Raw genomic sequence first — 18524 nt, forward strand, 5'->3', positions numbered from 1 at the left:
GCCACTGATAGCTATAGACATAATTTTTTTTATTTCAACTGGACTGCCAGTGAATGAGTTCATAAGAGGGATAGGTGAGTGGGGCAGTGCCGATACCAGCCTTGTTTTAAGATATCAGTATCGCTCGACTTCTTGTGGCTGGATAAGGAAGTAGAAATTAGAAAATAGCCATTATTTCATGCAAATTTGGGAAAAAATGCTATATTAAGATGTATATATACAGTAGGTCTTTATTAAAAAAATGATCTGTCAATTTTTCGGGGGGAATTTTATGTAGTATTTGTGGTATCGGTATCGGTGGCTTCTCAAAAATCGAGTACTGGTATTAGTCAAAAAAAAAAAAAAGTGGCTACTACTCTCTAAATTTTATTTTTTTCAATTGACTGTAGATCACTTTAATGGTGGGACTGATTATTTCTTTGAAATGATTTCTAATGATCTCACATTTTAGACCACAAAAAAATGGCATTTGAACAGGGGTGTGTAGACTTTTTATACCCATCGTGTGCCCCGAGTTGACGAGATTTTGAGTGGTGTTCCTATGGCTGGACATTTCTTGACTTGACAGTTTTGTGAAATATAGCGGTCATGTTTATTTTATTTTGAAATGACGCCTTCAGGAAGGGGTTGCTTGAATGATTGTTCAAATGTGTTGTCAGGACATTCAAATCGGAAATGAAACTGTCAGGCAACAGCTAAAGAGTGAATGGTAAGAATAAAAAGAGTATTCCCACATTTTCTGTCGGCGGCAAAACGGAAAAGCTCTTTTTAAAAAGGCAGGCTTCCAAGTGAATTAAATGCACCTTGCATCTTTTTTAACGCCGGTTTTGGCTTCAGGCGAAGCACTCAACTGCTGCAACGCGTGAGCTGTTTGTGCAAAGGCAACATTTTTTTTCTCCCCCCCCTTCATCCACTAAGGTGAATTTCTCCCCGTGATGCAACCAAAATCTCCTCCGTCTGGCCTTGCTATTGTTTATAATTATCCTTCATTAGCCGGCGTATAAAAGCCGAATGACAGAAGGTCATTTGTGTTTCGCAAGTGTGATGCAGCGCTGCTAATTATCTGATGACTCGCAATGATTAGTCAGATGGCACCAAGTTAATGCGCGCTCCTTGTTTAGAACCCGGTGGCTGATGCGTGACTCGCCGAATATTTCTTTTGCAAACTATCCTGCCCTTTGTGTGCGCGTTTTCAATATAGCACTTTGATTACATCCCGCCGTCACATCCGTTTTTTTTTTCCCACCGTTTATCGGCGAAATCAGGCTGCGGCGGCGGCGGCGTAAGTTATTTATTGGTTTATCAGTCACGTCTACGGCGCCGCCTCGTTTTGGATAAGGGAGAATAATTTCGATTTTAATGGAGTTGAATACAATTACAGTTTTGTTCAGCTTTTTTTTTTTATGCCGCACAGCTTTACCGGTATCTGCTTAATCGGATGGTAAATTGGCTGCATTCGTGCGGCTCTTACCAACTCGCATCATGGAGGTATTCAACCGTCATTTTTCCGATTACCATATAAACAATCGACCTTCCATCCACACAAGAATGAAACGTCAAATAACGTATGCGATTGTGTATGCGCGAGAGAGGACTCTTAAATAATTAAAAGCTTCTTTTGTGGAGCAATGCGTCTCTGACAGGTACTGTGAGGTATTTCCTCTCCATAATTTCTCTCCTGACAGCCTCAGACCAAAACGCGATATAACCTTATTTATAAAGGCCTGTTTGTTTCAGTGCTATACGGCCTCCTGCAGTACTTTACCTCAGGCTTAAGCACATTTCATTTTAGACGTCCCCTACATAACTGTTGCTCTTCTATAGGTTTATTTCCCCCCCCACAAAGGAAAAGCAAAGGAACTTGACTTTGTATTTGTAGTCCGAATCCATTTTTGTCCAACAGGAAAACAGAGTCTAACTGGCAAAATCCTAACAATTAAGGATACTGATACCGATACTGATACAGATACTGATACAGATACTGATACCGATACTGATACTGATACTGATACCGATACTGATACCGATACTGATACCGATACTGCCGGCTGTCTTACTGGATTTTGACAGATTTTGCAAGGCCCGCAGAATATTGTGTTCTATTGCTATAAAAACATTGAACGCACCAAAAGAAGGATTAGTCTTTTCTTTCATCGGGAAAAAAAAAGTATACTTCTATTTGTTCCTGTTTTGTAGCAATTAGCATTAGAATATAGCTAAGTTTCATCATTATTCACAAATCTGTATAGAACTGTGGGTAAATGAGCTTTTTTTTTCAACATAGCCCTGGTTGATCTCTTTGCTCTGCTGCCACCTGCTGGCCGTTTTTTTTGTAATAACTACAATTTTCTCAACTATTCTCTGCAGTTAAGAGGCTGCGTCAAAGCCTTTTGTATGCTCCATCTTAACTCTTTGACTGCCAAAAACGTTAAATAACGTTTAGTAAAATCATATGGAGTGCCAAAGACGTTAAAAGACGTTTGTTTCAAAACAGAGGTGAAACTAACCATTTTCTATTGTTGGTTACTGAAAAACGGAATAAGGTAGAAACAAACTTTTTTTTTCTGATGAAAGATGAGAGTCCAATCTTTCATTTGGTAGTATGTGTGTTTCCATAGTCCAAACACATACCACCAACCACATTTTCTGTGGACCTTGAAAGATCAGTCAAAAATGCTTAAATCGGCTGGCACCCACGGCATCCCTTTTCTGAAAACGTCTGGCAGTCAAAGTGTTATTTAAAAAAAAATAATAATAATGAAAAAAAACGTATAAATACGTCTTTGGGACACTTGAAACATTTATAATAGAACATATTTATACGTAGTTGGGAGCAAATGAGTTACAAAAAGATGCACTTGTTTTTAATTTGAAGCCAAATGTGGAAGTTTTTCTTATTAACTATAAACATATGTTATAACATGAGCATTATCACATTTACATGTAAAACTTGTTCAAATGTAAAATTTCTCACGATAAATCGGGAAATTTATCACGTTAAAAATACATTTTTCCTGTTATGACACCAATACACTTTCATAGTGGCCAGTAAATTAAGATGTACAAATTCTGCATCAGAGCACAAATCTTAATATGCAAGTGAAGTCGTAACTGGCGCTCATTTATTCCTTCACTTCATCGTCCTTAAATTTCTGTCAGTGTTTTCTTGTCAAGGCAAACAATTTGAATTCGAGTTGCTCTACCGGCAATAATGCCACACAATCGTCCATTTGAGGATTGCAGCTAAAGGCTCCCGTAATCTCATGGGATTGAATCCAAATTTTCGGGACGTTTTGTTGATCTTTTATAGATTGCTAACCCGAGAGATGCTGCCTTTGTTCTTTGAGAAGGCGCTTGAAATAAAGTAGAACTTGTAACAGATTAGGATGAAGAATCCAAGCTTTTAGTGCTGCGCTTTCACAAAAGACAACACAACTAATCCGGGCAGACATTATGGTGACATGATGAACACATTATCGTGATGCTTCGGGTTAAGAGATAGCAAAAAAAAAAAAAAAAAAAACCTGACAGCGGCAGTGTCTCGACATTTCTTTACAAATTTACCAGAGAAAAGGGGAACACGATGGGTTCATTCCGGATGAAATTTGCATGTGAAAGCCTCGACACAATACGCCAAATGGACGGCGCTGGCAGAGTGCTGCTCCGCCGCTGTGAGTGCTTTACACTACTGTACATTCAGAATTATTCAGACACTGATTGCGCACTCTGTGGAAAAATTGATCAGGCATCGGAGCCCGGGTTTCACTTTGGGTTCATTAAAAACACCTGCTGCATAGCAACCGTAAATGTCCGAACCGCGCTTGCAGCAATTCGTCATGTAAATACTGATTGCGAATTCGTATGGTTTTGTTACAGTTAATGTAAAACAAAAACAATCTTGCCACTTGACCCCAAGGTCAGCTGGGCGAGGCTTTCAGTTACCTTTGAACCTAAAGAGGTCAAACGCAATAGAAAATGGCTGGCTGGATGATCGTGAATCATTTTGTACAGAGGTGGTTATTGATTGGCTTGAAACGGCATATTAGAATATGACAGAAATTGAAATATAAAAGAAGTTACAAATGTAGAAAATTGCCATTAATTTCATGCAATTTTAAGGAAAAATGTCAAATATAGAGGAGAATTTTTTTTTGATTAAAAAAAGCCTTTTTTTTTTTATTAAGCGATTAATCGCGTTTAACCAAAATTACAAAATGTGATTCGTCTGATTAAAAAATGTAATCGTAAAAAGGGTTTTGTGGTCTGACGAGACCACCTTTCAATTTATTATTTTTTTTTACATCTTCCTGTCTCAACCTTTGGGAATGTTTAGTAAACATCACATTCAAAATAAGTGAATAATATTAACTCATTCACTGCCATTGACGGCTATGGACGTCAAAAATTAATTTGAACTATTTCTATTAGTTTAACTTTTTTTTCCCACTTTTGTTAACAAGAGTATGAAAACCTAAAAGAAAATGATTGTACATTTAGAACAGATATAAAATTTGTCATTAATCATGAGTTAACTAGTGAAGTCATGCGATTAATTACGGTTAAAAATAGTACTCGCCTGACGCCCCTAATTTTTAATAATCTTTTCTAAAAATATAAAAAGATTATAAAAAAAAAATAGGGGCATCAGGCGATTAAAATTTGTAATGACTTCACTCGTTAACTCATGATTAATCACACATTTAATATCTGTTCTAATACAATATTAAAAAAGCAAAGTTTTCAGACACTTCTTAACAAAAGAAGAACATTTTTTTAACTAATAGAAATAGTTTAAATGAATTTTTGACGTCGATAGCCGTCAATGGCGGTGAATGAATTCATATTAACTCACAATTAATCACAAATTCTAGGTTTTCATACTCTTGTTAACAAAAATGAAAAAAAAACTAAACAGTGACAGAGACAGTGGTACTTAATAAATCTATACAATAACCTTGTATACTTCATTAAAATTTGTTGATAAGGTCATTCCAAGCAGAGAATCTTAACTCATTCACTGCCACTGACGACTATAAACTGTATAATTAATTTTAACTATTTCTATTAGTTTAATATTTTTCCCCACTTTTGTTAACAAAAGAATGAAAATCTAGACTATTTTTTAAAATAATCTTTTTTTTTAAGAAGAGATTATTAAAAATTAGGGGCGTCAGGCGTTTGAAATTGTAATTAATCGCATGACTTCAATAGTTAACTCACAATTAATCACAAATTTTATATCTGTTCTAAAGGTACAATCATTTTCTTTTAGGTTTTCATACTCTTGTTAACAAAAGTGGGAAAAAAAGTTAAACTAATAGAAATAGTTCATTTTTTTGACATCTATAGCCGTCAATGGCAGTGAATGAGTTAATATTATTCACTTATTTTGAATGTGATGTTTACTAAACATTCCAAAAGGTTGAGACAGGAAGATGTAAAAAAATATATATAAATTGAAAGGTGGTCTCGTCAGACCACAACACACTTTTCCACTTTGTAGTGTTTTAATTGGCCGTCAAACGATTACATTTTTTAATCAGATGAATCACATCTTGTAATTTTGGTTAAACATAATAAATAGCATAAACAGCATTCCCTGTGTCTTATAGCTTCTACTATACATCATTTGGCCTTCCAGGCATTAAATGTGGGATTTTCACGTATTGCGCACGCTGCGCATGAACGCAGCTGCTTCCGAGAAGTGCGGCACATCTGTTTCTGAGGCCAAATGTCCTTTGTTGGAATAACATAAGCGGGCTTAGCTCGTCGTTTCTTAACGCCGGTGTTAACGATGCGCTCCTTTCAGTCTCTTGAAATGACGACAAAGACTTTGCCAGTCTCGCTCTCACGATACAAGCGTGTTTCCTCCCAAGGAAAATCCAATCAGGAATCAATAGGGAGTCATTCCAATGGGCTGAATTAGTAAAAGCGTCGCTTTCAATACGTTTTCAATAAATGAATTTCTCGATAATAACAACCATCACCGGCAATTTGTCGCGTCTCGCTATTGACTTGGACGGAGACTAATTCATATCTTGAATCTTGAACGAAGGAAACGTTAACAGCTTGCCAAAGAATGAGCATTGATATGCCGAGAAAACTGCCCGGTCCTGCTTTCATACCGATCAATTATTTACATTTGCTGTGAAATATTCATGTTGAATGTCATGGCTTGAGGCGCGCACACAAAAGCTTGACAGTCTTTTAAAAAGGATGGAGCGCAAAAAAAAAAAAAGAAAAAAAAAAGGATTGAGCGCAGCCCGCCAAAAAAGGTAATTCCGGCACGCTACTGTCTTGGAGCGCCTCCAGGTTTTGGGGAGGTGAGATTTTATTTGGCAAAATAATGAGAGGCAGACATCACAGAGGTGGATTTATGAGAAAAGAAGGTCATATGGCCGCAGGGCAGCCGACGCGCTGTTCAAAGAGCGGGAAAACACTGACAGACATTCGCGTCCTCTTGACAGCGTGCGGCGTCTGGCCGCCGCTGACCTGCGGCGTCAAACTCCACGTGGGAACAAAATTTCACCACGGGAACAAGTGGCTTCTTTTTGGAAAGGAAGCACTTTAGTTGTACCTCCTCCGGTGGAAGACGGAATACTCCGTCCCGTGGTCACTTAGCTGGCTTTTTAGAACCGATCACAGGTGCCCATAATGACAAGTCGGATATTTGTATGACAAATGATGTCACTTTTGCCGTTCTCGTGCATGGTCTGTCAGTTCCCCTCAATTCAATTTTGACCTCGATACATATCTGAAATGAAGACTTAACTGGGCGAAATGAAGTAAACCGATATGCATTTTTTTGAGGCCGATACTGATTTTTGGCAGAAAAAAATACAGATTACCGATTAACTCATTTACTGCCATTGACGGCTGTAAATGTCAAAAATTCATTTGAACTATTTCTATTAGTTTTACTTTTTTTCCACTTTTGTTAACAAGAGTATGAAAACCTAGACATTTTTTTAATAATCTTTTTTTTTATTTTTTAAGATTATTAAAATTTAGGGGCGTCAGGCAATTAAAATTAATAGCATGACTTCAATAGTATATATCACAAATTTTATGTCTGTTCTAAATGTACAATAAATTAGTTCTAGGTTTTCATACTCTTGTTAACAAAAGTGGGGAAAAAATGTTAAACTAATAAAAATAGTTCAAATGAATTTTTGACGTCTATAGCCGTCAATGGCAGTGAATGAGTTAATCTGCCAATTTATTTAGAAACATATATTTAATGCATAAAATGACCCCTCCCCCACCTAATTCCTTTTCAATGGGTGTCACTTACGCACAAACTTTAGCTATTAACTCATTCACTGCCATTGACGGCTATAGACGTCAAAAATTCATTTGAACTATTTCTATTAGTTTAACATTTTTTCCCACTTTTGTTAACAAGGGTATGAAAACCTAGAATTTTCTTATTGTACATTTAAAACAGATATGAAATTTGTGATTAATTGCGAGTTAACTAGTAAAGTTATGCGATTAATTACAATAAACATTTTTAATCGCCTCTTGCCCCTAATTTTTAATAATCTTTTTTTTTATTCATTCACTTACAGTGACGGCTATAAACGCCAAAAAATCATTTGAACTATTTGTGAGTTAATCGTGAGTTAACTAGTAAAGTTATGCGATTAATTACAATAAAAAAAATTAATCACCTCTTGGCCCTAATTTTTAATAATCTTTTTTTTAATTTTTTTTTATGAATTTATGGCAGTGAATGAGTTAATGTGATAAGTGCCCAACAACATAATCGTCCCTCACGCCTTCTCAAAAGTATCTTTCCAATAATTGTTTCAGTCGGCCTGTTTGCTTCGCTGGCTGCCGTCATTGTTTGCAGCTGCGTCGACAGCTGTTTGCAGCAAATAAACTGTAATCAAGACCACCTTCAAGCCCACCCGTTCACTGAGCACACCGCGGTACGGAATACAATGTTTGCGTCTTTGAGCAACGTCTTCTTATGATAAATCATTTGTAAATGGTACAAATCGTTAACTGCTGCATTGGGTTCGAATGGAAGTTTTTTTTTCAGGTTTTTTTTCCAGCAGCGTTACCTCAACTGCCCTTGCAGTGATGCAGAGTCCTACAGCAACACACTCTAAAAGTATGACTGCTCCCAATTTTAATGCACCACACACACACACTTGTATATACACTGGGTGGGGTCATATTCAAGGTGTAGGGGGTCGAGTTCACCAGTCGGCGAGAGTGGCGAACTCAGTAACAGGGTTAGCTTTCACTAAGAACATTAGAGTGACGACCGGGACCTTTCCCCGCTGGGCCCGGGGTTCGGGGGTGCCGCCCGTCCCCCGGTGCCCCCATCTCCCCTTCTTGTGTTCCGTCCCTCCATGTGGCGGGAGGTGGGGTAGGCGCGGGTGTGTGTGTGTGGGGGGGGGGGGGGGGGGGGTTTGGGGGCCTGGGGGCGGCTGGGGCTGGGTTGGGGTGGATGGCGGGGTTGGATGGAGGGTGGGGGGGGCGGGGGCTGTGGACCGGTGGGGTGCCTGGCGGGCTTGCAGTGCCCCGTCCAGCTGCGTTGGGTTGGGGGCTTTTTAGCTCATTCACTGCCATTGACGGCTATGAACGTAAAAAATTAATTTTAACTAATTCTATTAGTTTAACATTTTTTTCCCCACTTTTGTTAACAAGAGTATGAAAACCTAGATTTTTTTTAATTGTACATTTAGAACAGATGTGAAATTTGCGATTAATCGCGAGTTAACTAGTCAAGTCATGCGATTAATTACGATTAAAAACTTTAATCGCCTGACGAATTTAAAATAATATTTTTTTAATTCATTCACTGCCATTGACGGCTATAAACGTCAAAATTAATTTGAACTATTTCTATTTAACGTGTTTTTCCACTTTTGTTAACAAGAGTATGAAAACCTAGAATTTTTTTACTGTACATTTAGAACATATAAAATTTGTGATTAATCGTGAGTTAACTAGTGAAGTCATGCAATTAATTACAATAAAAAATTTGAATCGCCTCTTGACCCAAGTTTTTAATAAAAATAAATAAATAATGAATTTATGGCAGTGAATGAGTCAGCAATGAAAGTCCAGACGAGTGGACTAGCATGACATCGACTTAAGACAGAGGCTTAACGTCAACTCGTACCCAAGCGACAAGACTTTTGTCAAGGACTTTACACACCGAAAAGACAAAATAGCAATGACGTCATCAGCGACTATTTCGACGAGACCTTGATCACATAAGCGCAGACTTGCGCGAACAATCTGAAGTCGTGCAACTCCTAGTGCGCATTCTGTTTAAAATGTCAGATTTTTTTTGGGGGTTTGTCATTTGCAATCTTTCTTTCTCCCCCGCTCTCCTCATCCAAAATCAAAGCAGAAGTCTCTTTTTTCAAGACGCTTGAAAAAGATTGAGCCGGACTCGTCAGCTAAAGAGCCTTTGACGAGGTGAACTTGCGGAGGATGTGGCACTCTGGCGCCCTGACTCATCTGCTCTTATAGCCATCAAAACATTGACGGTAAAGAATTAGCGGGCTGGCTGCCACCTCACGTCTACAAAGGCGAGACGACCCTGAAAGACGCGTCACATCGGTTACCGATGGAAAGGACTCGGGACGGGCAATCAATCGAAATTCAATTATCATTGGGATTATAATACAACATGATTACAAAATTGGCATAATAATAATAAGAATATTAGTAACTTATTCACTCCCAGTTATTTTCACTGAAGCAACCCCCCTCGCTCCCGGCTGTTTTACTGGATTTTGACTGATTTTGCAAGATCCACAGAATATTGTGTTCTATTGCTAAAATGTATAAATACATCTTTGGGAGCATGGTTCTAAATAAAATAGAACATATTTATACGTTTTTGGGAGCAAGTGAGTTCATGCTAATGTTGAGTTGTTTTGGAGGCATGTGCATGAGTTCCTCGCCTAGTCTTAATATTTTTTCACATTTTAAACATGTTGTTGTTTTGTACCAAAAAATAACTAATCGTTTGAATAATCGGGATTGCAATTATTTACAAAATAATCGAGGGGGTGGGGGGTGTCAAAATGGAAAAGTCCCCTGATAGGACAGAATTTTCACAAAAGTGACAATGCGCGGACGCAGGCGTAATGTCATAATTAATATCTGTAGTGCTGTTGCTATTGAATATTTTATAATGCATTATTTTATCGATTATTGAAGTGAATAATTGTATAATTTTTTAATTTGTGTATTAAAAATACATGTCACCCCGATTACTGTTTAACTAATGATTGTTTATTTCATATTGTTTAGTGATTAAAATAGGGGGATTGATGTTGTACTCACCAACCATTTTGAAATGAAATGACTCAATTAAGTCAAAGAGATGTTTGCAAATTTTCTTATTTTGATTAAACATAAGATAAGCAGTCTGCTTTCATAAAGAACTACAGAAATCAGTGAAAAATTACTGTTGAGGGGCTGAATTCAAACGATTTGGACAATTATAAGTTAAACAATGGGTCCAAACGATTACTCGATTAGTAAAGCAATTTGATAATCGATTACTCGTCAAAATATTTGCGGGAAAAACACTTTCAAATTCAACGAACGAGCTCATACGCTATATGAGCTGTCAGAAAATATATCAGAAGATTTGCACAATTATAAGTTAAACAATGACTCCAAATGATGACTCAATTAGTAAATTAATTTGATTATCGATTACTTGTCGATTCATTTTGACAGCTCTAAATTTGTCGGGAGAACCACTTCCAAATTCAATGAAAGTGCTTCTCGCGCTATATGAGCTGTCAGAAAATACATCAGAAGATTTGCACAATTACGTTAAACACCAGCTCCAAACGCTGACTCGATTGGTAAAGTAATTTGATTATCGATTACTTGTCGATTCATTTTGACAGCTCTAAATTTGTCGGAAAAAACACTTCCAAATTCAACGAACGTGCTTCTCGCGCTATATGAGCTGTCAGAAAATCTATATTTCAAATCTAAACTACCAGTTTCCTTCAAAGTAATCCCGCTTCTCTTCTTCACTGTACAGCAGTCCTGGAACTTTTCTGACACAGCTCATATTGCGTCGGGTCCAGTAATCTAATCTACTATATGTGGATATATTATCTTAATCGCTACATCGGGTTTTGCTTTCATCACAATTTTCCTCTAAAACGGCTTCTTTTTTTTATTATTAGCCAGACGTTGACCTCATATATCCCCTCGGCAACCTAATTGCTCCGGCTGATTCAACAGCACAATAGTGCAAAGGCTGTTTAACGGCCTAATCTGTTCCAACTAATTCTTTGGCGGACAGTTAAGGACCACACACATACACACACACACACACCAGGAACCGTTACTGAGCAATGTTTAAAGACTTTTAGCTTTTTTTTGTGGGGGGGGAGAATTATCAGTAAGAGGTTTTAGGCACAAGTGACGTCTGCTTGACCGGCAAACGCATTTTTCTTTTAATTGAGCAAATCCCAAACGGTGCCTATCGTGCGTCTCCTTTTTTGGTTTAATTGTGTTCGGAACGGCGCGTTATGTAAGCGGCGCTCCTCTTCTGCTGTTGGATCTGAATAAGAGGAGATCAAAAAAAAAAAGGGGGGGGGGTTGGAGGACGAGCATTTGCTGCCTTCTCCTCTTCTTCATTCTCACCACATTCCCTCCACCGCACGACTTGCCCTGGATTCACGCCTCCCCCCCCCCCCCCTTCACTGGACATTACACTTTAATCTGGTGGCTTGCTCCCCCCCCACTCGCAAGATAGCCTCACCCAACTCATCTGGCCTATCACTCCTTTTTTTTTATCACTCCATCACACATCCTTTCTTCATTAATCCAGTGTCCCGTGCAGCTTTGGCGAGGGAAGAATCTCATTCTAATCTGGAGTCACACTATACGGCCCGCGATGACTACTAATCCGATATGAGTGTGTGTTTACAGCCTCAGATGAGTTGTGTGTGTGTGTGTGTGTGTGAGGGGAAGAGAGAGAGAGGGAGGTTGCAGGTGCTGCAAGTGGAACATAAGAAGGGCATGTCCATTGGGGAACACACACACACACACACAAATACACAATTTGTGTCACACGAGCACGGATGAGAAAGGAACACACAACGTACTTTAATCTTCCCAACTGTCTCTTTTTTGTGTTGGTCGCGTTTACCCCCCAAAAAAAGAGAGCAGCCTGCTTCAAATCGACACGCGTCCTACCTGCACCCCCCCCAATCCCCCCCATCCGGGTCTCCCGTGTCAAAAGCGTCCCCCCCCCCCCCCAAGTTAACACGCGTTCAATCGGCGACTTCTCCCGCCGATCGGCGACTTCTCCCGCCGTTTGTCACCCTCACCTCGGAACCAACACGACGTCCAGAAAAAAAAAAGCGAGAGCGCTTCGACGCGGCACTCACCTCGGAGGAAGCGTTTTCACAGCCGAGGTCCACTCGAGTCCACTTGGCTGCCCCGCAAGTCCACAACAGCGTCTCGTCATCGCGCACAAGCACAGCGCAGCCTCCTCGTCCTCTTCCTCCTCCTCCTCTTCCTCCTTCTCCTCTTCCTCGTCAAAGGGCGCAGTGTCCCTCCCTGAGCGCAAAATAGCGGCGTGCGTGCGTGCGCCGAAAAAAAAAAAAAAAGTCTGACTTCCGAACCGGGTTCTGGACGCGGAGTACTTCCGGACCGGAACCTAAACCTGATGCGTTCAGGGGAAACTTTGGTCACCTTCAGCGCACTTTGCTGTCTGCTGCTCTCACGCGTCGTCTGGTGCCGGCGGAGTGAGCGCGCGCGCGCGCGTCCGTTTTGCGTGCGCGCACGCGTGTGGAGCGTGTTGATGCGTGTACGTGCCGACTGTGCCTTGATGTGTGTGAGCGTGCGTGTGTATTTGTTAAATCTGTGTATATTCGTCTGTATGCGCATTTTATATAATAGTAGTAATCCCCCACTATATCGCGGATGCTTCTCTTAAACATAATGCTCATCAGGTCACGTGTGTGTTTGTGCATTATAATGTGTGTGTGCACACGTGTATATAATGGATGCCTGTGCTTGTGTATAGTAATCCCTGCTTTATTTAAAAAAAATTCTAAATGCTCGATACCACTTTTTTTCAGACAGATACCAGTGCAAGTTCACCAAGTACCGATACCAGTAGCACTTCATTCATTACCCAAATATCGCTTATCTTTTTATACCTAATATTTTCCAAAACAAAAACAATGACAGACAGCCACAAGTGTGCGACCGATACTGGTATCGGCTGACATCGTGAGTACCGATACCAATAAAATAAGGTTTTAAAAAATAAGGTCAATACTCACCCATCGCTACATTTTTCTGTTACATATATTTTTTTTTGTGTCGAAATGTGTAAGCAATGTGTTAAAAACTCTATATAATGTAGTAAGTATCGGCACCAGTGTCGGCTGTCCTCTTGTGATCAAGAACTAGAAATTAGAAATGAGAATAAAAAAATTGCCATTAATTCCACGCAATTTTATGGGAAAATGCTCGATTGGGATATATAGATCCTTCTTCAAAATTATCTGTCATATTTTTTTTGGGGGGGGGGGGGTAGTGGTGTCGGTGCTTGGTATTGGATCGTTATCAGTGACTACTCAAGAGTAGGGATGGGCGAGTACCGATACCAGGTATCGGTATCAGGCCGATACCAGGCCAATTTAATGGTATCGGTACTCGCAACAGATATCGATACTGGTACCGGCCCATGCTCTTGTGGTGGGGAACGAAAGTTTCATCTTATTTATATTTTATTGTGTGCTCTATGCAAAATGACTTTTCTGAGCACTGCCATTAATTACATTAATTTGCTATAGTTGTAGTTAAAAAAAAACAACCTGTCATTGTTTTTTTTAATAGAAATTTTATGTATCATAAGTACTAATGGTATCGGCACTTCGTATCTGTATTGTGAGTACTGAAAATGTGAGTATTGGTATCGGTCTAAAAAAAGGTGGTATAGAACATACTTACTCAAGAGTTCAAATACTCATAATGATATCAGTCAGAAAAAAAGTTTGGTATCGATCATCTCTAGCATTTTTCTATTATTCTAATTTGTAATTCCTGATTGTAAAACGGCCACAAGAGGGCATCACAACAACCTTGAAATAAGGCCAGGCACGGGCCCGATACGATATCTGGTATCGGTACTCGCCCATCCCTAAATGTTTCTGTTAGTCTAAACAATGCATTAAAAAATAAAAAAAATTCAGTTAGACATTTTTGTCCGAATGTGTCAAAAATGTGTTATACTTATTAGGTATGAGCTAGTACCGATACCAGGTATCGATATCGGGCCGATACCAGGGTTTTTTCTGATGTATCGGTACTCGTTATTTGTAGTGTTATTCCGATACCGTTATTTGGGCCCCCAATACCCAGTTTGGCAGTATCGGCCTGTGCCGATATCGTACCGATACCTAGTTTGTTTGTTTTTTTCAACATGAAAAAGCTGCCCCGCCATTAGTTCAGAGCATTCAGGGGCCTTTAGGATATCTTGGCTCGGCGTGCAGTGAACACGTCGCACGTCAGTGAATGCCGTGCGCAAGCAAGACACAAGATGCTGCATCCAAAGTCCTATATCAGCGTCGGAAATAATGGTATCGGCATGTGTTACTTGTTGGTACCTGTCGATACCACTGTTTTTATGCAGTATCGGGGCCTCTCCCGATACCGGTTTGAATTTTGAAGGCTGCCTGTGTGTACAGTATATGTTCAGTGTTCATGTATGTGTCTTTGTGTGTGTGCGGTCTTGTTTTTGTGACATAGTGGGGCCAACATAGAGATGTGGGGGCCACCCGTCAATGTGGGGCCATTGTTAGTGTAGACCTCTTTTTGAGGGTCAAGACTTGGTTTTAGAGTTAAGGTTTGAATTGGGTTATGGTTGAGGTTAGGGTAAGGAATAGGGGTAGGGGTAGGCAATCATTTTTGATGGTTAGGGGGAGGGGCTAGGAAATGCATTATGTCAATGAGATGTCCCCACAAATATAGTAAGACAAACTGGTGTGTGTGTTTGTGCGTGTGTGTGTGTGGCACTACTTTTCCAGGGCTCTCTGAGCTCTGTTACAGGTTCAGCAGGTCGCCACGGTCCAGCGAGTACAACATCTCACTGAGTGTTAGTCTGACAGGTACACACACATACGCGCGCGCACACACGTACGCGCGCACACACACACACACACAAAATGTCAGATTTTCGGTCTGACATGCAGCCGGTTCGGAGCCTCCTTTGACAGTCCGTTTGAAGCCATAAGGGACTGCAACGTGTGTCAGGCTTGCCCAAAACAATAGAAGACTTAATAAAAAAGCGCGCATGCACTCGGCCATTTTGTATCGCGAACGGGAGCTTGAGGATTTTTACATCACAAAAACACACTTGGCCCCTTTGGGTGCTTTGTACTGTACACAACAAAACCCCACTCGCCAGCCCGGGTGTGATAAACATTCACTCCCATGCCAAGTTAAAAATAAACCTATTTTAATGGCCGTAGAGGCCCCGATGGGCTCCTCGGGGGTCTCGGCACGGGTGCAGACTCATCACCGGCACCCTCTGGTGTTTCGCCTGCCTCGGCGGGACTACCAAAGAAAGTGATGTCCACATGGAAAAATTGTCACTTCCCCAAGGCGGGGAATAAAATCTCAGTCCCGGTAAAAACGCGTTTGCTGTCAAATACATACTCAATAGCAACGGGGTGGTGTGACAACCTCGATCCATTAGGCCCGTTTTTCCCACCCGGGGTACGTGGTAACGTTTTATAATCTATTTCAAAGATCAATAATGTGACACAGCCGTGTCAAAATGGCAACAATCAAGTCTCATGCCACCTCTTTCAAGTTAATTGCTTCTAGTTAGCTTTTTTTTCTTTTTAGTTTCTTGGTAAGCGGAGAACGGGGAAGGGACGGAAATCTACTCATGAGTAGCACATGGGTCTGTTTTAAAACTAGTTCACAAGCGATGGAACACTAAAACAGAGGAAGAATGTTAACATGTCTTTCTTTCTTTATTTATTTATCTAAACTCAACATGGTACAAGTTTGTTGTGTATCAAATATTCAATATTTTGTTTAAAAAGTGGTTTGGAAAATATATATCGACACCTTCTTAAAATGATCGCCGAAGTAATTTTTTTCAGATTTTTCGGGAAACAAAAAAAATTAACTATTTCCATCATGAGGAGAGGGTTTAGGCAAAAAAATAATTATTTTAACTCATTCAAACCAATACTTTGTACTCACTCCCAAAAACGTATTTATACGTTTTTAAATGTTTTTTTTTTTTTTTTTTTTTAAATGCTAGAGTATGCATCTTCTGACCTGAAAAGGTCGTTTAAAACAATGGTAGTTATTATAAAAAAAAACGGCCTGCAGGTGGCAGCAGAGTATAAGAGATCAGCCAGGGCCATGTTGCAAAAATCTCGTTTCCCCCACCAACGTCTAACATAAGACACTAATGCCACCCAGTGGCAGAAAATTACCTGTATGTACAGTACGACTGGGGTATTCAATTATTAAAAAAAAAAAATGACATTAACTCATTCACTGCCATAAATTCAGAAAAAAAATAATAAAAGATTATTAAAAATTAGAGGCGACAGGTGTTTAAAATTTGTAATTGTAATTAATCGCATGACTTAAATAGTTAACTCACGATTAATCACAAATTTTATATCTGTTCTAAATGTACAATAAAAAAAATCTAGGTTTTCATACTCTTGTTAACAAAAGTGGAAAAAAAAAGTTCAACTAATAGAAAAAGTTTAAATTCTTTTTTTACGTTTATAGCCGTCAATAGCAGTGAATAAAAAAAAAGAAAAGAAAAAAGAAAACATTATTAAAAATTTGGGGGCTTTAAGCGATTAAAATATGTAATCATAATTAATCGCATGACTTCACTAGTTAACTCTCAATTGATCACACATTTTATAACTCTTCTAAATGTACAATAAAAAAATCTAGGTTTTCATAGTCTTGTTAACAAAAGTGGGGAAAAAATGTTAAACTAATAAAAAAAGTTTAAATGAATTTTTGACATTTATTTATAGCCGTCAATGGCAGTGAATGAGTTAAAAAGCATTAAGCTAGTTTTTGTTCATACCTGCAGAAACCCAATATTAGTCCTTTTCTTTCAGAGGATAAAGAATACATGCCTATGAGTATTGTTATATTGTTTGTCTACATGTTACTCCATCGTCTGTGTTCAAACATCCGTTGTTATGTTTGTGTGGGCACTCCTAAAATGTTGCCAAGGTTACTATATTTTTATATCCTGGCGCGGCGTTGAGAATCCAACACGAAACGATGCCGCTAATTGTCATTTGAAATCCGTATCGGTTCTTTCATTTGCTCCTGCACTTCGCCTAATGAAAAATATGGCAGCCATATTCCTACAGGAACTATTAGCTCGACGACTGTAGCAGTAATTTATGGTGGAGTTATCCCTCACGGTATCAACTTAATGGCCCTGCAAAGGCAATTATTTTCTTAAGTAAAACTGGGTTAAGCCATGTTTGTGCCGCTATCTCCCATATTCCACATAAAACACACGCATATTCCAAAATGATGAAGTGTCAAGGGGTAAGTCATTACAGTATTGACTCTGTGATGCTAATTGATTGTGTAACTATCTCTGTCATCTGATTTCAGTTCCCCCGCCAAGTGTAAAATTACATTAAAAAAAACAATTATATTTAACAGCTGCTTTTCTTGAAATTTTGTGATTTTATGCTCAGGAAGATCCCATTTACTTGTATAAAGACCTCTCACTTCTTATTTTATTTATTTATTTATTTATTGTCTGCAGAATGTCATGATAAAATTTGTCCTCCAAAAATGTTAGGATTCATTCATTCATTCATCTCAAGTGGCCTTCTAATACACAAGTTGGCATATAGTACACACGGATGAAGAAATTGACATTTATTTGTGAGCAGGACAGCCTTCACATTCTTGAACACTCAAATCAAGTGTCTAAAGTCCAAATCAAGTTGTTGAAGGTTGAATAGCATCGGCGAAGTTGTATTTATAACGAACATTTGAACGTAAACCCTGGGATGACACACAGGCACGATATCAGTGCTCACAGGCATATATTCTTTATCCTCTGCAACAAACAACAAATATTATTGTAGCTTACTGAGATGTCATCTCCGTCTCATGTATTTTTTTATACAGAGCGCTATAGTTTTTTTTTTCAGGGTCAATACGATTATTAGTAGTCAAGGAGCCCGATAACTGATATTTGGAGCCGATATTAATTTTCAGTAAAAAAAAGAAAACAAACAAAAAAAAAACAGTTGTGTGACTTTTGTTTAAATTTCAAACAAAAATAGTGTAGAGAGTTCTCAGCATCATCAAAATCTCTTATGAACGTAAATAGAACGTTCCCTAAAGCTTACAGTTTTAAATTGATCTCTTATCAGCCTTCATATTTTTTTTTTTTTTGCCATTAGTCGTCAAAATGCCGACTATCAGTGCCGATAATTGACCCGGACGATAATCGGGGTCTCTCCTTAATGTTTACTGTA

At 39.0% G+C, this 18524-nt stretch overlaps 2 protein-coding genes across 5 annotated transcripts in view; one reads left to right on the forward strand and one right to left on the reverse strand.

Moving 5' to 3' along the window:
- Positions 1-18524, forward strand: part of macrod1 (mono-ADP ribosylhydrolase 1) — a 163683-nt gene that overhangs the window by 73616 nt on the left and 71543 nt on the right. The window lies entirely within an intron of this gene.
- flrt1b (fibronectin leucine rich transmembrane protein 1b) overlaps positions 1-18524 on the reverse strand; it is a 58386-nt gene that overhangs the window by 34999 nt on the left and 4863 nt on the right. The window contains exon 1 of one of the 2 annotated variants that reach the window (XM_077577455.1): positions 12396-12748. The exons of the other annotated variant lie outside the window; for it this stretch is intronic. The gene's annotated coding sequence lies outside the window, so the exon portion shown is untranslated. Of the gene's footprint in view, positions 1-12395; positions 12749-18524 lie in introns of those variants that run through there. 2 annotated transcript variants of the gene reach the window in all.

This window comes from Vanacampus margaritifer, chromosome 10, assembly GCF_051991255.1.
Source record: "Vanacampus margaritifer isolate UIUO_Vmar chromosome 10, RoL_Vmar_1.0, whole genome shotgun sequence".
Lineage (NCBI taxonomy): Eukaryota > Metazoa > Chordata > Actinopteri > Syngnathiformes > Syngnathidae > Vanacampus > Vanacampus margaritifer.